The sequence below is a fragment of the Zophobas morio genome, unplaced genomic scaffold, assembly GCF_036711695.1.
Source record: "Zophobas morio isolate AGI-343-1 ecotype UQ-CSIRO unplaced genomic scaffold, CSIRO_AGI_Zmor_V1 ptg000434l, whole genome shotgun sequence".
In the NCBI taxonomy this organism is placed as follows: domain Eukaryota; kingdom Metazoa; phylum Arthropoda; class Insecta; order Coleoptera; family Tenebrionidae; genus Zophobas; species Zophobas morio.
In genome coordinates this window covers 42172-68572 of record NW_026972537.1, presented here as the reverse complement: position 1 = coordinate 68572, position 26401 = coordinate 42172, and the positions used below count along the sequence as shown (strand labels likewise).

Below are 26401 nucleotides of genomic sequence, written 5' to 3'. Positions count from 1 at the left end.
GGCGTAGTGAATGAAGATCTATTCAAACTCATGCATACTAACCAATAAACAAAGCTGAGTTGAAAATAGCTAATTTACTTGGCACACTGCTATAGTTGACGGTTAGTAGCAAAGACGAACGCCGCTAAAGCAAGAGCTAAGTGATGAGTGATGTTATCTAGACCTATGCTCTGTCCAGAGCGCGCGGTGGCAGTAGCCGGCTGCGTCGTGTCATAGTGTAGACACTAGCACAGGTGTTTGACTAGGGTTCTTTACTCGACTCGATCTGCATCTGTGAGCTAGGCGCTTCTATGTACTAGTACCTTATGCTAGTCTGGAACGATCTTAGCTGTGTCTATGGAACCTGCACTGTTCTTCGGTGTTGGATTCCTGGATACTAGTGTATTTCCTCTATGCTATGGTAGGTACTAGGTACTAGTACTATATATATTACCGTGCCGCTCTCTATTTAGCACTGGATCTTTTTTATAATGTTCCTAAGCTTAATCCTATATTTATGTGCTTTTTTTTCATTTTAAAAACAATTGGTGTTTGTTTATACGTATATATTATTTAACATCTGTAGTACTATTAATTTTTTGTTTTATCATTTTTTTAATCAAGCAAAATATTAATTAGATGAACTTTTTAAACGCTATTAATATCCCTTAATTTTTTTATGAGATATTTTTAAACATTTTTATTTCCTTTCGTTCTTATTTAAATTTCCATTTATAATATGTCTATTTATATTAAAATCTTATGTATTATATTTTTTTACATTCTGAAATTTTTTTTGAAAAAATAGATATTTATTGCGTAAACTTTTCATTGAACTTTATTATTAATTATAATATCAGGCTGGACAAGTGCGTTTTAGTAAAGGGTTGGACCTTGCGCTCCGCGTGGAGTTTTCCGCAAGGAAAATTGAACAAAGGTCTGCTTCATTCCTACTGATTTTTGATTCATGTTTATATAAACCTTTCATCAGTTTTTTGAAAATTTTATTATAAAAAATTATATATTAAAGGCTTATATGTATATCATCTATTCCACTTTCATTTAAAATAGTTTTTCATGTTATCTATAGAAGTAGTATATATTTCAACTTTGCTTTTATATAATTTTTTTTATATGAGAAGCCGTTTGGTTGTGCTGTTCGAGAAGTTCATGAAGAGACGGGATTTGTTAGTTTTTTTTATTTTATATATATATTTTATTATGTTTTTTATATTATACTTGAAATTATAATTCTTTAACTTATTATTCCTTATGGAAGTATTATATATTATTTTATATTATTGTTTATTACTTTATAGTTACATATTAAAGTATTTTACTTTTTTTTAATAAATTTTATAATTTAAAATATAAAGTTTTTATTATTATCCACAAAGGTAAATATATTTTTTTCTAAGCATCATTATATTTAATGGTATTTATCTATTTTTTAGTAACGTTTAGCATTTTTCTTTATTATTAATAAAAATAAAAAGTTATTTATTATTGTTATTATTATTATAAAATTTAAAAATATTTTTATTGTTAATTAACGTTATATTTATAAATTATTTTTCAGTAAAGTTTGTTATTATTATAACTATCACTCATTAAATCAGGCACTGACGTTAGTTTTCATACTTGACGTGCAGTTAAACAATTCACAAATACAAGCGCCAATTACGGAATGTTCTCCACGTAATCACTATTTATAATGAATTTATGGATAACCTCTACAAAAACTACGCGCAGCGAGCAATTGTTTTTGGTGAGAAAGCCGCTTCTGGCTACCACGTGACCTAGTATATTATAAAACTTAATTGCGTGGGGAAAACTGTGAATGCTCATCCCGTAGTTTTAAATTCATTAAAGTTGTGTTCTTCGAAAACTATAGAGTATCATTGACCGACAAAATTATTCAATTTACGGATTTGTCAGAGCAGATTTCTACATCCGGGCTTTTTTTCATTTTTTTTCTCTTAATCCTTTTTAAGTGCTTGCTTTATATATATGAAGATAAATTTTTAAGCTAAACTATATACTAACATAATTATACTAATTTTATTTTTATGAAGATCAAATATTTTTTTATAGTTACCATTTGTAACGTAATATTACGGGAACGTAAACTAATTTCATAGATAAACTTTTTTTCCTTTTTTAATATTAACTAATCAACAGAAGTTACTGAAACTTCAGGCATAGGCCACATGAAATTCCAGCTAAACGACGCTCTGACTAGAGGTACGCTTGACGGCGCCAATATAGAAATTAAAGAGGCGATTGTATCCCATAATATTTTTATTTCCGGTCTTACGCACAACGAGAGTAAAGATTTAGACGGAATATGTATACAAGTGGCTTGCGTTATCCAAATTTCTTCCTTTCAGCTACTTGAATAAATTAATTAAGTTAGAAATTAGTCGCGGTTAGGTCTCGTAAGTTTTTCTTTAATAAATAAGCAAAATCTAAAAATACAATTGAAGAGTTTAGATACATTCTGCTCTTGCAGGAATTTGCATATTAGCTACACTAAAAAGTTACTTTAATAATCAATTGTAATTAAAACACAAGCTATTAAATCCACAAGGTTTTGTAGTTCATTAATGTCCGCAATTGTTTTACTTTAATTCTAGTTTTTTTAAACGTTTCTAAGTTTTGTTTAGGGTTTATAATAGTAGATACAATCTAATAGATTCGCTAGTCTTTATGGCATTTTCTTACAAAAGTTTTTGTATTAGTATAAAGTATTATATATTATGTCGTTTTAAACTTAAGTTTTTAAATTTTAAGAAACAATTGTTTTAGGTAATGCTTACTTTGCCTCTAGCAAGACAAAAACTTCCTTAAAACATGTTTTAAATTTATTATTAAGCTGAACACCAGTAACTTTCATATGAATTCAAATTTTAACTTAAATCTTCAGTGACTAAATTAATATTTTTTTTCTTCTCTACGAAGGATACAATCCAGTTGCATATTAGGAGAACAACTCGATGCTTCGAATACTCACAGATTAAATTAGTTTTGTTCACTTTTGCCCGGGGCAGCCGAACGCTTCTTGTGTGATTGTCGATACGCTTCTGTGGTGCACGGCGATCGCTTTAAAGTGCAGGCGGACTACCAATCGTATACTGATTGCCAGAAGCGCGTTTCTGAATATTATACGAATCAAAAGCAGTGGGTAGGCTGCTACGGCTTTCTTGTCAATTTGAAAATTTTAATATTTTCCCTAGAAGAAAATATTGTTAACTTGCAGATTTGTAAATATGAAAATTTTCTCTATTTTTTTTATTAAGTTAATACATAATTTTTTGAGCGGTGGGTGGGTCCCTTTGATTAATTTATAGCCAATTGGAAATTTTCACTTTTTTCTTAAAAAAAAAATCTATTTCATAGATTTGAACTAGTAAAATTTTTCATTATTTCTAATAATAATATATATATATGCTGTAATAGTCTAGTTTTGCTTTTATATAAGTTGAAATTTTATTGATTTAAAATATATAACGTTAAAAATTATATTACAGTAAAAGTTTAATGTTTATATTATTATTATATTAGGTATATTTAATTTTTTTCACTATAAATTCAAGTATACACCTCTATGAAAGCAGTAAGTAGGCTGCTATGGCTTTTTTAATAGTCACTTTAATATTTTAAACTTTTTGCTTGTAAAGAAATCATTATACACGTCTTATAATGGAAAATTTCTAATTTTTGTTAAAAAGTAAAAATATTTAATTATGGAGTGGGTTGGCTACTTTTTTGCTTTTCTATAATTAAAAAAAGTTTATTTTTTTTTTGGAATTTTTATTTTTTAATTTATTTATAATATCGTCACCTTAATATTCATTAGTTCACTTTAAGATGGCAGTAAGTTAGCTTCTATTACTTTTTAGAGTTACTTTGAGTAATTCAATCTTTTCTTCAAAAAAAAAATATTAATTTGTTTTGTGAGTGAAAATTTCTTTATATACATAAATACATAGCCAAGCATTTACCTTAAAAAAGCAGTAAGTATGCTACTTTTGCATATAATGAATAATTAAAAGCTTGCAGCGTACATAATCAACATAAATATAAAGTAAACTTGCAAGCAATCTATTTTAAGTTTTTTTTGTCGAAGAGCTTTTCTTTGCACTTTATGCTAGCAACCTGATTAAAACAATTAAATTAACTACAAAAAAATTAGTTTTATTTTTTTATAAAATTTTATATAAATAACATCCAAAATAAATTTATTAGGTTCAAAATTTTGTAAAGTTTTTATTAAAGATAAAATTAAATCTATTTAAAATTCAAAATGAGAAGATTGTTTAAGAGTAAAAAGCTATAATTTATTGCGTATGCACTTTCAAATTAAAAGGTAGAGCTCATAATTATATACCAACCGGTTGCATATCAGATATTTCTTAAAGGACAGCAAATATAATCAATGAAGTAGCTGTAGTGAATTGTGACGGATGTAATATTGAACTAAATATGTAAACTTTAACTTTGATAAAATATATATATTCCAAAACAAAGTTTAAAATAATGAAACTTTATTATTAACAACTTAAATTCAAAAATTCATTAGCTCTGAGAAAAATATTAAAACAATAAAAAGTTACTATAATAAAAATTATTCTCACATAAAAATTTGTAGATTTAGAATCAATAAATTTATCCTGGTAGCATAGAAGCAGTGGTAAAATATATTTATATATTCATTTTAAACAAAGAGCGAACAAAGTAAACAGTCCAAAAAAAACAAAGCACGTTTGCCAGAAAACGTTAAAAAATAAAAAAATTAAGCCAATACTTAACCGTCACTTTTTCATAATGTAGTTTAAAATATTATTAGTTCAATAAATTAGTAATATTCATCTATGTTGGTTCGCCACACATTAAGTTTTCACTAGTAATTGCTAATATTAATATGCGCTTATCAAGAAAAATAATGAGAAATCATGAGTATATAATTTGTGGATTATTTTAAATTATAAAATATTGCCCACGCAAAAGTATTGTAAATAGACCAACTTATCTGTATTTGAAACGTTTTGCATGAGGTTTAGTGAACCACATGTTGAAACATGAAAGATAATTCCTCAGTGAATTCTTTAACATGTGAAGATCAGGACAAAGCTTGGGCTAGAGGGATCGTTACATTAGGAGTTTTTGATGCTTTGGCTGCATTGCTATACATAGAAAACTCACGAAAAAGAGAAATAAATTAGAAAATTTTAGTCTTAATTAAAGATAGCGATATCAATCGATCTGTTGAACAAGAAGTAAAAATGGAATTGCTGGACAGAGTTTGGAATAAAGGTGGTGTTACATTGGCATCAAAGAATTTTTTAATAGAAAAAAAGAAAAATATATAGAAACTTTTAATTCATTATAATGGATGATAAAACTTTTATTTTTTTGCTTTTGTTTTAAATTAAATATATTACTATGTTGAGCTTATTTTAATTATATGAACTAATTTTAAAATTATTAAATTAGGAGTAGTTTAGAATTAAGTTAGATAGCAATTTTTATAACCAGCATTTTTTTTCCTTTTTAATATAACTTTTTATGTTACGTTTGAGTTTTATTATATAAAAATATTTTTAAACAAATGTTAGTTTTAATAGATACAATGTCAAAATTTCTTCCTTAGGCTTTTTTGTTGGGTTTTTATTACATTTGTTGTCTTTAGTACACAAAGTTAACATATCATTTTATTTAGTCTATATTTACTTATGCTAAATCCTATATACCTGATAGTAATAACCTAGCCCACGCCCGACTTAATTCAATTGACTTGAGAAAGACACTATTGTTAAATATTTTATTGTTCTTTTTAAGCAGTCAATTTTTTAGGATAAGGCAGATAATTATATAAATGGCAAGCATATTACACAATAGAAGTTAATTAACAGAACTTAATATATTAGCTTTGATTTTACTTTTGTTTACTTTAATGTATTAAATAGTTTCCAAGAGCGTTATATTCCTAAAATTAAGGGGTTGTCCAAACTTAGAAGTTCTGATAAATTCAAAACGCATTACCCATAAATACCCTTATTTTTTAGTAATTTCATTATTAAACCTGCAGGTTCACTTTATTTAGTCTGAGATAATTCAGGCTTTTATAATTTTATAATTTTTTATAGAGTTAATTCCCATTGTCATTCTTGTAAATTAGAATCGCTAGGAGGGGTTAACTAGGACCATATAAAGAAAGTGTCCCCTACATACAACGCTATGGAAGTTTAGTAGTAGACTAGATATGTCAGTCTTTGTACAAGAAAAAACTTCGGAAACCAGCATTAAGTAGTTAAGAAACAAAATGATTGTTTGCGAAAATTTTTTGGAGTTGCGTAAACGGTAAACAACTTTGCAAGACGGCCCCAAAGAATCTATTATGAAAGAATGGCTCTATTATTTTTAATAAACGAATTGCGCATTATTTTTGGTTTTAAAGAATAGTTTTTCAATTTTTTAAGGTAAAGAGTGAAAAAGACTATGAAAATAAAAATCTAATTTGTGCATATATATGTATACCTAACGCCCAACATAAAACTCAAAAAAAAAAAGAACTGAGTATTAAAAACACCTTAATCCAAAAGAACTGGTGTCTTTCCTGTTTATTTAATAATAATGAATTTTTTACTGTATAAAATAAAATAAAGAAATAATGGCTGTTAATTATATATCTAAAGCATTTGTACAAAGATTTATTCCAATAAAATTCCTATAATAATTATAAAACTTACGCATAACCTTGCTAGAAAATGGTCAAATATGTTAATTAAAAAATGGAACAACCGCAAGTCAGGATAGAGTTGTAAGAAAAAGGGTTATATATAAAACAGCGTACTATAGTATATTTATATATTATCACTTAAATTATTTCAGTATTATTATTATTATTATTTACTGATCTTATTTACTTATTCTTATTCTCCTAACTTGATTAAGAAATCCGTTTTTTTTTGGTTGTTGCTGTGTTTTTTAGACCAAATATTTATTGAAACAAAACTACAAAGTTTATATAAATCGCAATTAATTAATTTTCTTTAGTTAAGATTTTGACCTTTTAAAAAGAAAGCTTACAGAAAGCAACAATAGTTGAGAATAATTTAACTATTATTAAGGTATGAAATTTTTAAGGAAACAAATGAAGTTATACCTAGTTTATTAACTTACAAAATGCTTTATAATGCTATGATTGCATTAAAAAGTTGTATTTATACATTATCAAGTTAAACATAGACACACATGAAACTTTATTTTGCTTTTGTTTGTACCATTCACTAAGTCTATTATTAAAAAAAAAGATGAACTTATTTAGCCATTAAGTATTAACTATGATTACGCTATTTTAGAGGAGAATAGTTATTTTGAAAAATATTACTCCTGCATGCTTAAAAGACGATATTTTGGTAACGAAACTTCGCAAACAAATTTGTTGTAATTATACCATTTATAATACCTTTTCAAAGAAAGTTGAAGTGGTTAATTTAAAAGTTGTGTGATTATTCCAGAACTTAAGCCGATATGTATTAGCTGCCCAATAAAAAATTTGACTTATAACAGCTAACTACCACTAACTAATGGGTCGTTTCCAGTTTGGATTGCAGCAGTTCCTACGCTTAACTGAATGGAGCACTCGTGCTGTTAACCATAAGAAGGCAACAGGCGCTCTTTTCCTGGACGTTGAAAAGACATTTGATCAGGTTTTGGCATGAAGGTCTGCTGCATAAACTGCGCTCGTTATCCAACCCTCTTAGCCTTTATAATGTGCCCAAAATTATATCTGAATGGTCGCGTCTACAGCGTGCGCGTGGGAAAAACCCGGTCTTCGCTTCTATCTCCGACAGCAGGGGCTTCTCAGGGATCCCTTCTCTCGCCCTTTTTATTTGCAATTTACGTGGGCGACGGGCCTTCGCCGTCCGACCCACACGCACGAATAGCCCTCTACGCTGATAATACGACCTTATATCCCTCTTTGAAATTTATCGCTTTGATATGTAAGCATCTACGGCGCTATCTTGACACCCTTGCCGTCTGATGCCGTGTTTGCAAGGTTACTATGAGTGCGATGAAGAGCAAAGCTATATTAATTTCAAATAAACGCGTCCCTGTGGTGTCCATAACCTTTAATGGCGTGATGATTGTATGCTGTTCTCAAACGACCACTTGGGAATCATCATCGACAACAAAATTTCCTGGCCGCCTCACGTGGACTATGTAGTGGCGCTCAAGACAGCAAAAGAAAGGTGAGCGAGCTTACGAGTCATGAGACGGAGCACGTTATTGTCTCCCACGTGACGCGCTTAGTTTTAATTTTTGCAATGTAAATAAATAATTGCATCCTGAATGCTATTTGTAATACATCTGCGATCACTCCTGATTGAGAACTCGAGTATTCGAAGTTTTTAACTTGATCGAGCACCAGGGACTTCCATTAATAAATAAATAGTGAAGCGAGAGACGGTAATTAATATGTAATATGAGACGGTATGCTAGAAAGCATCATCCGTTTTTTAATTAGTTTTCACTGCTACCCGCTAGCCTCGTTATTACCTTATACGTGTAACACTATTAATTTCTAAATAATGCGTAAGAAGTAAGAAAAAATGTTTACTTACAAAATTTTACACTTAGAGCGCCGTCTGCTAATAGAAACTTTATTTCAACTCATTGCTAACGGCTAACTTGTTAGTTTTTGCTAATAAACTAACTGAGCAAACCAGTTGATAAAGTTCCTTAACTAGTTGTGATGATGAGCCACGAGATCAGCAAATATATAAAATAAAAATATATTTTACTTATTTATCTTAATTTTAAATTTATCTTGGTAATTTACGATTATCTTTTTTAGCTTAAATATCTATTATAAATTTCCAAGCTAAAGCAACCTAAGTATACCTAGAAGTTAGCCAATTATAATCTTCAAAAAAACTTTAAACTACTTTTAATAACTTAATAACGCCTTTAATAATACTAATTACATCAGTAACTGTAACATATAAGAGTAGAAATCTCATAAATGAAGTTATATTTCACATAAACTTTACATCCACCTCTTCAATTAATCATGAAACCGCAAAAAGAAATAATATAAACTAAATATGACTTGCTCCTTTACAGTTAAACAATTTATAGATAATCACTAGTTTGTGTGGCTAGTTTAACAAAAATGTACACGCACACTATAATCTATGTTTATAAAAACTTGCAAGCCGAAAAAGTAACTCATTATCAAAAAATAATCAGATTTATATCGTTTTTAACCTTTTACTTTCAACAAATAAACTAATAAAATTTTAGGTTATGAGTAAACACAAAATCTACATTTCTGTCAGTTATATTAAGTATTAATTATTTAAGTTATTTGTCTGAGCAATTTTATTTAGTATTTCAAAAATTTTTTTCTTAGTATTGGTAAAAAGCTAATTAAAAGGTTTAATTCATTCTTGATAGTTTATTGGCTCTTTTTATTCAGCAATTAGTTATTTTTTTATTAGCAATTTTTCAAGTCTAAAAGAAAATTTCTGCTATATAAACTTTTTTGTTTCTTTTTATGCCAAAAAAAGTTTTAAAAATTTTTACTCATTCTTATCTTATGGGACTGAGGAATCCCTATTAGTTTTTCGGCAAGGATTTACTATATCTAGCAGATTTTTTAGTTTACATACAAAACAGATACTTGAGATAAAATTAACAAGGAATCACTTTCAACCATTTTTAAATATTCGTTTCGTAAGCAACATAAGCTTTTTTGCTTCTTCAGGCGAACTAACGGGATTTAATTATGCAAGTAATAATGAAATTGTTACTAAGAAAGTTAATCGTGACCCACCTTTTTTCATTCTCCTAATTCGTTAATCAAGTGTTGTAGGGATAAGGAGTACGAGAGGTTTTTAAATATTACTACTCACTAGCATAATTAACTTTGTTTCAGTAATTTGAAATTATTCCGTTAAAATATTCCTGAAGGTGGTTTTTTACAAAAATACTTAATATGTTATAATGTATAACAGTTTTTTATAAACGATTCACCAAAGTATGTTTTCATAGTTTATTATTAAAAGTTTCTTTTTTAAAAATTAACAATACTCTATTTTCAGTACAGTTACAACATAACTTTACAATTAATTTAAGATCCGTTATTGCTCTTTTGCTTCTTTTTTATATTTTTATAATTAAATTTTTAAGGAATGAGAATGTTTAACGAAGATCGCTTCCCCATAGGAAAAATTACTGAGAAGTGGTTAAAGATTTTTTTTTTATAGTTTTTTTAGTTTTATAACATACTTAAAGCACTATTGGCTTATTCGACGGTTTCTCCGGTTCTTTAGCGGCCGACCACGTGAATTTCACTTCACACGAGCATTTATACGGTTTTTTTACAAAAGATTTAAATTTTTAAAGAATATATATAGGTTTTATAATTAATTGTGGATTTATTTATTTTATTATAATTATACTTAAAAATTTCGAGTATAGACTTCTTTAGAATACAAGCTATAAAACTTAAAATTTAAACATTTATATACTTTTAAAAATTCATTTTTATTTAAAATACTAAAAGTATTATACTTGATTAGACTCTTTTTATTATATAGAATTATCATTAATTTATTTTTTATAAATTATTATATTATGTTTTTTTTATATTAAAATTTTATAATTTTTTTATTATATAATTATTTACTATAGCTTTTCTATATTTTATAAATTATTATTACATATAAATTTAAAATTTTTTTTAAATCATTATTTAACTAGTGTTATCATTATAATTTTTACAATTTTTGTTAAAATTATTTTTATAATTCCTCAAACTGTTATATATTTTTAATAATTTTTTTAACTATAATTATTTTTTTTTATTAAATTTTATACTATTTATAAATCAATTTTTTTAATTATAATATTTATTTATAATAAATTACTATATTATATATATATAATTTATTTTTTTTTCTTAATTATTACTATATTTATAAAATTTTGATATATTTTAATGTTAATATTTTTTTGATTATTATTTAAATAAAATTTTTAAGTATTCTTATAATTTCTTTCCTAAATTATTATTACCATTAAAAGTATATTTTTTATTTTTTTCTAAAATATTATTTTAGCTTGTTTACGAAATCCCTTTTTTCGCATTGCAAAATTGAACAGCGACTTTCTGAGTTCGTACGTTCGGGGGTTATTTTGACCTCGAAAAGTCTTGACATCGCCGCGGCGGTGGGCCATTCCGCTGACCATTCATTGTCTTGCCAAGGTTCACGGTACAACTTGTCTTGTTGCGTTGTTTTGTGGTAACGCGCTGTGCGTAGGGTATGTTGGGGATACCCGCGCATTTGTTATTGGGAAGTATGGTGCATTATAAATTTTTATTATACTTTTTATTATTTATTATATAGTTATTATTATTAGTAAATTATCCGTTTTTACTATACTGTATACTATTTATCTATATATATATTATTTTTTTTATCAGATTGTGGGATTTTATTGGTATTCTTTGTTTAGTATTTATTATATCATTATTTAGGATTTATTTATATATTATTATTATTTAAGTATAGGTTTTCAATTCATAATTGAATTGTAAAAATGTTATTATTAAGTTATAATTTTTTATTTTATTATAGCTATTTATATAACTATTTATTATTAACAAATTTTTATTCTATTACTTTCTTTACTAATATATTATGTATTATATATATCTATTCAGTATTAATTGTAAGACGGGAGTTTTTATTATCGCATTTCTTAATCTTTTATTATTTATTCATTATTATTATTGTAATCAATCTAAAGGTTTTAAGATACTCTCAACAATTCATAATCTCAGCAACGAGGAAAAAAAGTTACGAATCCTTAAAGGTTTTTTTCAATTTTTCTCATTATCTGTAGTAAAAATTTTGTTGAAAAAAAAGTTACCAGATTTTTTGAGTAATTTTTTAAAATCTGATTTGTTCATTATTATGAGTATTATTAAAAAGTTAGTTTTTAGTTGTTATTTCTGAAAATTTTTTATAATAAAAATGTTTTTTTTATAATGGTTCATGCCCTATCAATTGTTCAGAATTATTTTTTAATTCAAATAAAACAAATATAATATAAATCATTTTTTTGATACGCGTATATCTGATTGACGAGAATTTATTAAAACCTATTTGGTTATAAAATAAGAATTTATATCATATTCAAGCCATATTTTTATTTCTATATCGATTTGTCAATTTTTTAATTAATTTTTATGATAAAATAATTACGAAAAAATCAAACAGTTGTTTAATTCATTTTTTCTAGCACGAAAAACAATTTTTTTATTATAATTTTATTCTTTAAACTTTTTTGGTTTATTTAAAAGATTTTTAAATTTAACGGAATATTAATTTTATTATTATTATATATACTTACTATTATTTAATGTTTTAGTTAAATAACTTTTGTTTTCATTATTTTTAAGTCGTATTATAAATTTTAATTAGAATTTTCAGTTTTTATAAAAAATTTATATTTCCCCTTTTATATTTTGATTGTGTATTAAATATTTTATTACAATTTTTAGAATTTTTATTTAATGTAGTGAATTTATTCTTTTAAATTTGTGCTTGATTTTAAATTTCATTGGTTAATTGGTAAAAAAATGGTAATTTATAATTTTATTTTGATTTGATTAGTGGTTATTATATTTATAAAGAAAACATTTAGTTTATTAATTTTTGATAAACCATTAAATTTAATATTTAATTTTTTAAATTTAGATATATTTTTTTATATTAAAATATTAATATTTTTATAATTATACTTGATTCACTAAAAGTTCTTTATGAATTCAATTAAATATTAATGTGCCTTTTCATTTGCTGTGCAATATTTTTACTACTTTGATTGGCAAATCGCTTGTCAAAAAATAAAGAAAAATATAAATATTTAACAAAATTTTAATTTAATTATTATTTCTTCTCATTGGTTGAGAAATATTTCTACTCCTTTTCGGCTAATAAACTACCGCAATAGTAAAACAATGGAATAATAACAAAATTATTATAATTTATAAATATTGATGATATTAAATTTGCTCCGGTAGCGGGCGGAGAGGTCGTTGAGTTGCCTAATGGGATTTTGCGAGTTAACGGACAGCTCACGTTAACACGAACCTTGGGCTGCACGTGTTTTCGCAAGTTTGGTATATAACACTTTATTAATGCTTTTTATAATTTATTTGTTTTATGTTTTATTGAATTTTATTGCCTGAAAAAAATTTTAATAAATTTATCAAAAATATGTTTTTTAGCTTTTTTATAATATTTGTTTCATTTTATATAATATTTTATATTTGCTTTTTATTAATTTATTTATAAACCATATAAAAATTTGGTCTAACTTCTTTTAAATAGTTGTTTTATTTTTTTTGAAATATTTTATTATTGCTTTTTATATTTTGAAATTTATATAAAAATAAAAATAATATAATAACTTATAAAATAATTCTTTACTTTTTTTAATGCTTCTCATTTAAATTTTTTTATTGCTTGTTATAAAATTATTAAACAAAGCTTTTACATTAGTTAATTTTAAAGCACAAATTTATATAAAAGTAAATATTTCTTTTATACTTTAAAAATTTATATAAATTTGTTTTTTTTACTTTTCACTATTGTAATTATTTACTCTATTAAAAATTCTTTTTTATACTGTATAAAAATATATACAACTACATTTATTTTTTAAAAGAAAATATTATTAAAAAATAAATAAAAATACTTTTTTTTAATGAGCGAAGGAGTCCTTACTAATTGCGATACTTCAGAAAATTTACTTTCAAAGGACGACGCTTTCCTGCTACTGGCTACGGATGGGTATTACCAATATTATTATTTCTTATTATTACTATATATAAAAAATTTTATTAATAATTTTTTTTTTTAAATATATTATGTTTATAATTGTTATGAATATCATTATTTATAAAAGCTATTATTTACTTATTACTATAATTAGTAGTAGTATTTTTTTTAAAATTTACTACTAAAAACTTCATATTATTTTTAGTATCTTTTCTTAAAATATTTAATATTATATACTTATTATTATTATTCATTAGTACTAAATTTTTTGTATTAATTTTTATAAAATCTTCAAGTTTATAGGAAGTTTTTAACGAAGATGAGGTTGTAGAGATTATTAAACGTATTGACAGTCCCAGCGAAGCCGCTCAGCAACTTCAGCTCGAGTGCGAATTGGCAGGAGGAGAAAGTACTTATAAAAAAAAATTTTAAAGAAAAATTCAAAAATTTGAAGTCAATCTTTTGAAAAATATTTAAAAAATTAAATCTAAAAAAGATCTAAACAGATTTTGATGAAAATTTTTTATATAGACAATTGCACGATTATTATAAAGAAACTTTCAAGATGGCAAGATTTTATGGGAAAATCGAATTCCGAATTTCAGAAGCCGCCACCAGTGAAAAATCGCCTGGTGTGATTTAAAAAATAAATATATAAATATTATAATAAAGGAACTAATTTTGCTATTATACACCAAAAATATTTATATCCACATCCAAAAAAAAGTTCGAATTTTTTTTTATTTTTCTCGTTCTATAAAAAAAAATAGCGTTGGATTAAAAAAAGTTAGAAATTTAAACTTAAAATCTGCAAGGCTTGAAATTTTATATAAAAAAAAGTTTTAGCGAAATAAATAATTAAGTCTTGAACTAAATGTAAAATTATAAATTAATTTTAATTATATCAATCATAAAAAATTTTTATAAATAATTTAACATTGAAATAAAAATGGTTAAAATTAAATTTTAAAAGTAGCAGTAATTGTAAAAATTTATATTACATTTTTACTTAGATTAAATGTAATATTACAGTAAAAAGTATTAAAGACTTAATATATTAACCTTGTTATTATAAAAAAAAATATTATTATTTCCTTGTTAACAAAATAAAAAATTTGGTGGCATTGAGGTAAAAAAAAATAGAAATTCAATTTCGAAGTCAGCATTGCTCGGCAGAAAAGCAGTACTTAAAATATTTATTAAAAACAAAAATTTTTAGAGATTCAATTAAAATCAATTATTCCTTAAAAAAGGTTTAATTTAATTGTTAATGAGAGATTAATATCCACTTGTTTATTTTCCTTTCTAAAAAATTATTGGCTTGAAATTAAATAAAAGTAATAAATTTAGTTTTAAATTCAGCAATGCGTGTTTGCTTTGAACAAAATCTTTATTTAAATTAAAAAAAAAAGAAAATTTTACCAAATTATTTTATTTAATTGGTGTTCTGAAATGCAAAATAATTATAAAAAACAGCTACTGAGTATACTTTTTCCCATTTGTACACTAAAATTCAATCTAAATAAAACATTCAGCAATAGAGAAAGAGTGGTTTTTACTATTTTGGGTTTGCGTTCCTCTATAAATTAACTTTTTAAAATAACTAAAGTTAAAAAGCTGTAGCGTTCCTATAACGTTATAGCATATAAATAATAAAATATGCATTTTTATTATCATTCAAAGTTTTTACTATGAAAATACTGTATATAAATTTTTTAAAAATTAAATTTTTTTTAAAGTTTAAAAAAAAATTTATAGGAAAATAAAGTACTTTATTAAAATATTAAAATTTTTAAATACTACATTCTTTATTGATGTTCAGCTAAATAGTGCGCGTTAAGAATTATTTAAGTTATTTATAAAGTAAAAAGAAAAAAATTTGGATAGTTACTAGTGCTCTTAATCTTTATAATGTAAGCAAAGAAGCGCAGGTAGCCATAGCTAGCTAACTTGGGTTTAAGTTATGTTAGAGAAGCAGGTTCGAAAGAAATACTCTTAAAATTGACAAAAGAGTCAGACAAGTTATATAGCCATACGCCTCAGCAACAGGTTTCATAATCTATTTCACTCCCATAGGATTCTGTTTCACATCTACTTACCAGTAGGTTTCCCTATCCTAGTTCTCTCTTGAGTGGCTTAACCTCAACAAGGGTTTGTAACCAGCAACCCGTACTTTCCGTTTTTTATAAAATGGAGAATAAAAAGATAAGAAACTTTGTTTATATGAAAATAAACTAAAAGTATAAAAAAAAGTAAAGAGTTTAAAGATTAAACAAATTCTCAAAAAGATATAATAGCGAGGAAACTAGTTTACTTGCAATGCTAACTGTCAACCTTTTATCTACCAAATGTCGGATGGCCTACTTAAAAGGGAAGTATATTACTTTCTTAAAGCGTTACTTCAATACATTTCTTACTTTTACAAATGCTATTCATAACCTTTTCCAAAGTACGCAGGCTAAAAAGTTTGAGACAACCCAGAAATGTCCCTTTTAAAAAGAGTTCATAACATTTCAGTTATTAGCAACCTAAAAGTGATATGTGTCCGAATTTGATGACTAGTGACTTAACCTTTCTTTATTTCGAAATAAATGGGAGAAAAACCCGGATTTTTGTGTTGATTAAGCATTGTTTTTGATAGAGAAAATACCGTTCAGGCCTAGCTAGGGCTTGTTAAAGTTGAAAGGAATCTGCTTCGTCGAAAACAACGAGTTGTCAGTGGTTTGCTGACTTTGAACGGGACCTTAACTACGCAAGTGATGATGATCGCCCTGAACGCCAAATGAGGCATTTGTTCCAGAAAATTTCATAAAAAACTATAACATTGTGGTTGGTGATTGTAAAGTGAAGTTGTGTGTGTTAGCTGACGCCGCAAAGATCCAATAGTGTTTGTGCTATATTTTGCACCAAATTTTGGCTTGAGGAAACAGTTCTAAATAGGTACCGCGTTTTCTCACAGCTAATCAAAAACAACTACGTGTTGATGCTTCGGACGCTGTTTAAACTGTTTAGGCGAGATATAAAAGATTTTTTTCTGTGATATGTAACAATGAATAAAGCATGGATCCATCCTTACACTCCAAAGTTCAATCGGCAGAGAGCTGAGTGGAAAGTTAAGGATGTAAGCCGCTCAAAGACTCAACAGTTGGTTGAGATATTAGGGTCTCATGTTTTGAGATGCGCAAAATAAAATATTCATTGATTACCTTCGGTAAAAAAAAAATCAATGAATAGCGAATTTTATATTACATTATTCTAAAAAAGGAAATTTTCAAAAAAGGACTTCAAACGGCGAAAGATAAAAATGCTCTTTATAATGCACCGTTTTACAAGTTGATGTTTACGTTTGGAAAAATTGCATGAAAGGAAGTTCGACATCTACAGTACTCCACAAATTTATCCAGCGACTATTATTTATTTGATGGCCTTAAAAATAGGTCATCGACCTTCTTTGAAGGTACAGAGAAATTGATATCTAAAGATGTAGAATTGCTGGAAAAGCGTTGGATTAATTTCTTTCGTTTTTTAAGACTATCTTAATGTGGAATTTTTCAAAAATATTTTTGTTTTAGTTAATCTTGGGACTTTTTAGGCGATGTGTTATACTTAAATAAAATTCAAGCTCTGGTGTAAATTTATTCCTTACTAAATAAAAAGAAACCGAACTCCCCGTCAAGAAGAAAAAAGTCAGTATGGTATCAAGTCTGAACAGTGTTGAAGTCTTTAAGTTATTGTCTACTTAGACTTAAAAGGTTACTAAAAAAAAAAAGCTTACAAATGGATCGACCTTACTCTTGGTCTACCTGAAATTCGTTAAAAAAATCCAATCTTATTTTAAGTGGTCTTCCCAATATTAGAAGAGAAATCTGTGAACCGCTTAATTTAATCTTTTATCCCTAAATAAATGGCGTTATGTTAAAACCGAATTTCTAAAAAATTATTATCAATTATTTTTTAGTAGCAGCTTTTTGCAAAGACTATAATTTCTTAAATTTTTAAGTTTAAAGATAATGTAAAGTTTTTACTCTATTTAAACAAAATTACTAAAAGGCGTTTATGTTTTTGAAAACGGCCTTAAGTATGTTTCTTAAAAGTGATATCAGAGTTTCACCATCGTATAATGCTCTACTTATTAAAAAAATTAACAATAAATTCTTGAAGGGATGTATGAATGATTAACTGTAGGAAAAAGGAAGTAAATATAGTTATTTCACTTGCAGCGTTTGTAAACTTCAACTTCGGTAGGTTTACTATCTTAAGCGGTGTTAACGCCTAGTAAATAGCAAGTACAATTGGTACAAATACCAATATTTAGCAAAAATTTAAGTTTGTAACGTATTTATGCTAGTTTATTAACTCTCCTGTATTCATCGCAGAAGTCTTACTAATTTTAGCTTACACCTTTTTTATATTGCTTGAAAAAGTTTAAATATTAATAATAAATATGATACGAAAACCGTTGTAATAAACATTTAATTCTACAAAAGAGATAATATGACTTAAACTTTAATGTTGCTTTTTACCCTATAAAAAAAAAGAGTAAATCAAATAGTTACAAAAAATGACTTCCGAGATTTTAAAAGGTTTAATAACAATTTTAAATAAAAAAGAAGCGGTGTAGTATTTAAGTAATTTTATTATTTAGGAAAAATCAAAGACACACTGATCGTTAAAAGTTATCAAAATAATAGTTAATAAGGGATGTCCAAACAGTTTAAAGACCAGTTTTCAAATTTCTATTTTCGTTCTTTTAAAGCATTTTAATAATATTTTCTATATAACAGAGAAGCATGTATATGCCATGTAGTGTTTAAAAAATTTAACTTTTTTATAAAGGGACCAAAAACATTATGAACCGTTAATATTATTATAGCGACATGGACAGTCATTAAATCTTTATCTTCAAAGCCCAAATTTCTTAATATTTTACCCAGTTCAGTGTGAGATTTGAAGGTGGGCTCGTCAAATTCCTTACCGTTTTGTCGATATCCATTGACCGAATTAAGAAGCGTGGCTGCACATTTAGCTTTTGTAATTTTGTCTTCTAAAAATTTGAATGGGTGCAATATTTCCCCCGTTTTTAATTATATTACTGTAATCACGTCTACTTATAGTATTTCCGTTTATTTGATACTGGAGATCAGTATCGAGATACAAATCATGTTCGGTTAGTCCTATTAGATTTCTAACTTTATTTTTACTTAAGTTCACTGAATCTAAATTGGCGTACTTTTTTATATTTTCATTAAACAAAGTAGCCGAACTTTACCTCCTTCTGCTATTTTTCGGTAAATCACTGTTAATGTTTTTTTTTTTTGCGAAATGTTAGGTAAAAGCGGAAGTTTTTTCTAGTGGGCTGAGTGGTTTGCTAGAAGAATTCTCCGAGTACATCTCAGTTAACCAACTTCTAGACTTTCGTTGAAAAAGTTTTTTCACAATGGGGTAAGTACCATCTACAACAAGATCGTTTTTTTTTGACTAAAAATAGGTTTTGAGTAAATCCTTCTATCAAAATTGTGCATTCCAAACGGTTGATTTAACTTTTAAGGAGCATTCCGTAGCACTCTTTGAGAAGACTAACCTCCTCGAGAGTTAAAGCTTTCTGTTGAAAAAAAATTTAGCAATTAGGGACCAACTACATAAAACTTTAACAGTTTAATTAATAATTATTGTAAAAAAAATGGTTTTTATTATCATAACTTCTCCTGAATATAAAATTCGAATAAATGTCTAGTTTTTTTTTTTCTAGAATAAATTCTTTATTTTCTTTAGTTAAAAAAGTATAAATTAAAGATTTATCAAATAGTTAAAGCTTCGGTATACCTGAAAGTTCTCTCTCTAAGCTTATTTTAATAAACTTATGGTTATTACTAGGTTGTGGGCTTTAAATAAAAGTAAGAACTTGATAACTGTGAATGACGTCCTTGAATAAATTGTGATGCAATTCATTAAATTTTGCCAGCTTCGTTGAAAATACATATAATGAACCTAAAAATTTGTTTTTTAATCAGGTTTGACTTGTAATCTACGTTTTACCTAATATCTAAAACCTTAAATTTGTTCTATCTTTGAATATGCTGCTCATCAGTAAATTGAGCCTCCTAAAAACGTTAAGTTCTACCTCAGCCCCTTTCCGAAAGAAATGAAGTTATGTTCTTGCATACAAAAAGTTTTATAGTAAAAATAATCCTAATAAAGTTTTTTAATAATAATATACTTTAAAAAAAAACTGCTTCATTTTAATATAATTAATAAAACTATTAAGTTAACTAGTTAAAAAATAATATTTAAGCCTACTTGTTTAACTACAAATTAACAGTTATAATTAAAAGAAAGAATCCATTTGGCTTGTATGTTATTTGAAAGAGGTTTCCTAATATATGTAGAAACAATCTTAACGGCTATAGACAAAACAGTACTCTTTTCAAAGATCGAATATCGAGATATTAAAGCTTTGTAAAACTTAGAGGAAATTTGTAAACATGCGTAGAGGACAGAATTGATAATCAATAATAAAACCATAATTCATCTGTAGAAAGTTTCTTCAGTCTTTTACTTTTTTAAATTTTTTCCACCAACTCAATAAAAACAGCAAAGTGTAGAGGAGGTTTATAAAGTTAGCCCATAAGCTACACTAACTTTTTTGCTTTTTTAGATATCTCTTAGATATTCTCAAGGTTTATGACCACTATTCAAGCTACATCTCTTTTTACTGCATTGTTGTTTCGAAGCCCCTCTAAGCATAGTTCTTACAATGTAACTATAGAGCCTTTATTATATATGATAAAAGGAAGATAGGAAAAAAACTTTTTACAAATCACTTCGCCCACTATACCCCATAGAATTTAACCTTAAGCAAAAAACATTATTTTATGGTTTGACACGCTGCTTGTTTGCACGAGCTTATTTTTACATGATTATGCATGACGCCATTAAATTTCTCATAAGATGTACACGTAATCTCTTTAATCTAATTTGTAATTGAACGCGCACTTTCCCGTAATGTACCATGGGAAACCAGTTTAACGAGGACGTATATACAAAACACAATGGAAAGGAGGATATCAGCTCTTGTCCGAGCCAACAAACCGAAAGATTTGAGCTCTTAAGGGGATGAGGAGTGTTGACATTTACGCTTTTTTTGAAGCCAGACAGTTTTGATAACTATTCAAGACCATTTTTTATTACTAACTTACTACAGTCGACGAGCATGACGCAGTTTTCCTTACCTTATTTTTCTTCTTAAACCGCAGAAGAGAATATATAAGGGCTTGGTTCTCTTTAGGAAACCGTGATCTATACGGGAGCCAGCACTTGAGTAAAGCACACCAAGGTAATATGTATATATATTAATTAATGTTATATATTAAAAAAAATTTTAATAAAAAGCAGATAGCAACAAAACTAAGTAAATATAAGTTTATAGACATATAAATATATATTCTTACGTTTAACTGAAGGGTAGTAGATAATGTATTGAGTTTAGTATGTTAAAATACTAATTGTATATGGTATTTCTTATATAGGGATACTAAAATGTCAAGAAATGTTGGTGTATCATATATTTTATATGAATAAAACACATTAAGGCGGTAAGTCAATACTTCAAGAGAGCGACCTCATAGGATGTTCAAATCTTTCATACTTGTGAAATAGAGTTGAACAATTTAATGCAAATGCATGATTTTATAAGTGGACACTTTCCTGTTTAAAAGAATTTAAACAACTGCCGTAAAATCTTATTTAATGTATATATATAGCAAATACTGGCTTTTTGAATAAAAAAAAAAATACTCTTTGCTCTTTTTTTCTTCGTGTTTCTTTTCTCCCTTTGTTTTCTTTTTTAGCTTATTTGTGTTCGTGTGTGTATTTTATATTTATATATACCCCTCTATATTTTAGAACTACCTAATGTACTAGTCTAAACCATCCAGTAAGAGCCACAAATAAGCTATTAAAATGTTTACAGTGATAATTGATGGCATTTCCTCAAAATATCTAATTGTTTTTCGAGTAGAGAGGAACTACGGATCAACGCGAGGATCCTAAGGGTTTTTGTTGTTTAAAGAACTTGCAAGCGTCTGCAATTTTTTTTTTGAGCAGTAGACGGTCTTAGCTGCTTTCGCTTTACTTTATAACATATAACTACTGATGCCAATCTTTTACAATAATGAAGCTGACAATAACTATTCTTTGCAACTTAAATTTTATACCTTTTTCAAAAAATTACCGTTAAACACTTTTAAAATAACTGAGCATTATCTTCTTAATAGCAAAAACAAGATATTCTCTCAAATAGCAAAGTTATAAGTTTAAGTTTTTTAAAGGCTAGAGCTGTCAATTTAAACGTTTAAAATATAGTTTAGTATCGTAGGAAAACTATATTAATGATACGGTATCTAACTCGGGCGTATCTGCCATGTAGGATGCGAAAAAAGGCGTAAATAAAGGTGATTCTTTGGAAGACTCTATTGTCCAAGTGTTTACAAATAATTCACGTCGCCCTCATGGCTTTTTTCTCGAAGGTTCTCCACTGTATACTATTCCTTAGGTAGCAGTATCGTAAACAATGACCAAAAATAGTGTAAATAAAAATAAGCCAGAACGTAGGGACATATAAATAAATTTATTTAGAAAAAAACAAATATTTTCAGAAAAATTAGTCTGCATCCTTACACCACCACGAAGCCCACACTGAAGAATCGAGTGAGAGACTTCTTGCCGCGGGAGCTTCCCGGCTCCTTTTAATAGTTTAAAGATTATGAGATCTGACTGCTCCCACAATTCTTATGGGTTCAAAATACGCCTAATAATGGACGCCCACTCTTCCGAGAGGGGTCCAATAGCATATTAAATTATGAACTCTAACCCCCTCAATGATAAGAGAAATATAATCTAAACAGATGAAGTAGTTATAGTAGAAATATCGACGGTAGTATTAAAACGATAAATAAAGAATTCAATAATAGAAGGTTCACTAGGTTGTTAAAGTACAACGTGTTATAACCAAGGCCGGTCTTAAAGTCCTATGAAGAATAAAAGCGAAAAATGTGAGCAAAGTGACAAACCGGAGAGAGATACTAAATGTTAGGCAAATAAGGAACTAGCATTAAGCTAGTAGGAAATAGGAAACTAAACGTGAATACTAAGGATACTAAGATGCAAAAAATAGAATTAAGAAGATTGCAGAACAATAATCGAGAACAAGATCACATAAAACACCGGAAAATAAGAGAACAACGCAACATTCGTCCATCGGAGGGGTTGAGTTATTATACCTGCAATAATTAGTTGGGTGCCCTTAACTAGACAAGGTTAATTCCTTCTTGTAGGCAAGTTGGAGAGCTCTCGACTGTATTAAAACCTCGAATGATAATTATAAAAGAGTTAAGCTAGTGGGAATTAAAAAGCGCTGGGATGCTGCTGTCCCCATAACAATACCGTGTGCTTAAAAAAATATATATATATACTGTAATTCAAAAAGTGGTGCCCCTAATTGTATAATTAGTTGTACTTTGAATAATTGCGTTAAAAACTTAAAATTTAAAAATTTTTTATATACACACCAAGGATATTAAAAGTCATAAAACATATATCAGTTACCCCAGTAACTTAGTAACAGTTACTGGATATCAGTTATAATCAAAAGTATTTACTGAAATTCCTCGGTAACCAGTCTTTAAGGCTAAAAAAAGTTAGTAAATTGCTATTGTGCATATTTTACATAAAAAGTCTATAATTAATAAACGCATTTAAGCTAGAAAGTGTAGGATGAATATTGCACAAGCGGATCCTAACTAAACACATATACACAACTTACAAAAGATTATAACTTATTAAGTTGACGCTCCTTTGATTTGTATCAGCATGCGAATGTATATAGACGCTGATTTTATAAAAAAGTTATTAGCTTTTTTGTTTTTTAGTTGCTGCCTCGTGTCCCTTTCGTTCTACTTTGAAGAGATACCGTTAGTGGCTTATTTTTTAGAGTCCCGTATACCGCCAGGCGGTTTAAATCAAAACTACTAAACACATAACAGTAAATGTATGGGCAAACATTTCCTTAGAAAAAAAATTTTTTTTTTTTTTGCCATTTTTGACAGTTGGCCCGTGTTTTTTTTATTATATCTTTTGCAAGTTCTAACTCCCTCAGCGCGAAGTCTCAAGGGACAAGGAAAAAAAGGTTTATTTAGTCGCTTCGTCGTGCTCACGCCCCCATGAGAAGCGGAGGGACAAACTATTAATGAGTCTGATAAAATTTTTTGATGGGCGCAAGTAAAATAATAAAACAGTACTTAAGTAAAGAAAACTATAAAATACATGAAACGGCATTTAATATATACCCTTCCTTTTTTTTTTTTTTTTCAATAAATTCTAGCTCAGTCGGCGGGCGGTCTTATAGATAAATTGTCGCTCATGGAGGTATAGGTGGTTATATGGGAAAAAGAAAAACTGGTATATCAAGTTGGTTCATACTTGCACCCCAAGAGAAGCGTAGGGACAAACTACTAGATCTTTGATTAGCAATAAAAATTATAAATTATTTCATCCCACGTGAAAAATTTTCTATAAACTATGAACCAGCATTGAATACATACCTTTTATAGAGATTTGAGTGGACACACCTTCAGAATTTTTAAAACTTAAGTTGAAGGAAGGGGTTTTTTTTTTCTTATTAATTTTTAGCGCAGTCTGCCGAGTAGTTAATATCGAGACAAAGTTGTTTATGAAGTCGCTTAGTGCTCGCATTTCGTGGAAAGTGTAGGGTGTGGGAAGGTAAGCAATGAACAAACATGTTTTTTTATCAGACCCTTGATTGGCGCATTTGAAATGCAAAATATTTTAACTCACGTGGACACCACGGAATATATGAACCAGCATATATTGAATACACTGTTAAAACTTTTTAAAACTCAAGCTAAAGAATTTTTCTTTTTTTTTTTTTTTTTTTTTCTATGTAATTCTACTGTTAATGACTAAATTAATAAGTATTTTTATGTAAAGCTGCTTAGATTTTTAACAAAATAGTCATATTTATAAAAAAATTACTCATTTAGAGAAGAATTTAATGAATAATATTTATCGTGTGGAATTTAAAGAAAAATATTTTTGAATTACTATATATACTTAAACGCAGCTCCCAAGTGTACCGTTTGTACGTCTTCTCTTGGTGGATCACTTGGTAGTTGGTAGGTTGCTTTCTCTTCTTGAGTGGGTTTGAAGCCCTTTTTTTTCATTAAACCTTTTTGGTTTGTTTTCATTTTTTTATATAATATAATGGTATTTCCGACTTTACCGGCGATTCCATTTATACTTTTGACACACTAACTTAGAATCCTCATCTTTTTAGGTTGTAGAAGTGTTTTGTTTGAAGTTTTTTTTTCAATAACCATGAAGAGGTCCATATATCTATATCTTTTGTTATTATATTTATAATTGTCTTTTGACGTACAGATTGTATTTCTTGCTTTATTACGCTCTGGCTGTCGTTTCTGTAACTGCTAAGGAAAGTAAATCAGAGAAAAATTTAGGAACATTAGCACAGTCAACGACTTTAACTCTATTTCTGGTAAAATCGTCCAGACAAATAACAATGACGTAGTAAACAAAAAGATTTCTTCTCTCAATACGGCATGCAGTAAAGAAACTTGGTCGCTTACCAACAATACTGTGGAACTAACAGGATCAAAGGATGTGAGTAGTCTAGTCAAGAGCTTCGAAGAAACCGAACTTACAAAACCTAAAAAATATGATCACTTAATCTTTGTTTGCAATGAAGAATTTGCACACATACCTATACCCGTAACTCGTAATAAGTTAACCTATGAATTTCCTTCTGAAATTGGTGCAGATGTTGTTCTTAACAAGGGTGAATTAAAAATTACAATAAACAAAGAACCACGTAATTGCAATAAAATTAATTGGTATTATAGTTCTAAAAAAATGTTAGAAGATAGCGTAGTAGAAAACGAAATAAGAAAAATATCCGTTGATCGAACAGTAACTTACGAGAAAAATAAAAAGTATATAATTTTTGTTTGCGATGAAGAAGAGTTTGAAGTATTAGATCTGGGTGCTATTAAATTTAATGAATATACCTTTACATCAAACAAAAAAACTAAAGTGAATGTTAATCTTATAAAGGGTGAGTTACACATAAAAAATAATATTGATCCAGCTGAGTGCAACAAAAATAAGTGGTATTATACTGAAAATGTTGATAATTTATTAGGAAAAGAAGCTGAACTAACCCAAATAGATGAATACTCATTTAAATTAACATACGTACCTAGTAAATACTTAGTACATGAATGTGTTGAAAATCAAAAAGAAACAATACCATTGGAGTTATCAATGAAATACTCTTTTCAAAAAAAAATTGGTTATTCTCAATTTAGCCCCACTATAAAATTAAAGGAAAACAATGTAATAACCATAACTCCTAACAGAATCCCTTTGAATTGCAATATAAATAAGTGGTACCTTACTAATTATAACGATCTGAGTAAAACAAAGTTAGATGAGGTTCTGGATAAGACTCCCATAAAAGTCGAAAATCC

General features: G+C 27.4%; 2 long non-coding RNA genes across 3 annotated transcripts; both read left to right on the top strand.

Moving 5' to 3' along the window:
- Nucleotides 1–222: 222 nt before the first annotated feature.
- LOC135120880 (uncharacterized) lies at nt 223–3196 on the top strand. Its single transcript, XR_010278773.1, has 5 exons — nt 223–400; nt 840–916; nt 1122–1166; nt 2161–2223; nt 2941–3196. It is a non-coding gene; the product is annotated as an uncharacterized LOC135120880 (long non-coding RNA).
- A 7922-nt stretch (nt 3197–11118) lies between these two features.
- Nucleotides 11119–14493, top strand: LOC135120879 (uncharacterized). Of its 2 annotated transcripts, none has more exons than XR_010278772.1 (6): nt 11119–11257; nt 11803–11868; nt 13082–13180; nt 13778–13853; nt 14138–14250; nt 14373–14493. It is a non-coding gene; the product is annotated as an uncharacterized LOC135120879 (long non-coding RNA). The 2 variants fall into 2 exon arrangements; XR_010278771.1 differs by having other exon boundaries at nt 11119–11264.
- Nucleotides 14494–26401: the final 11908 nt, after the last annotated feature.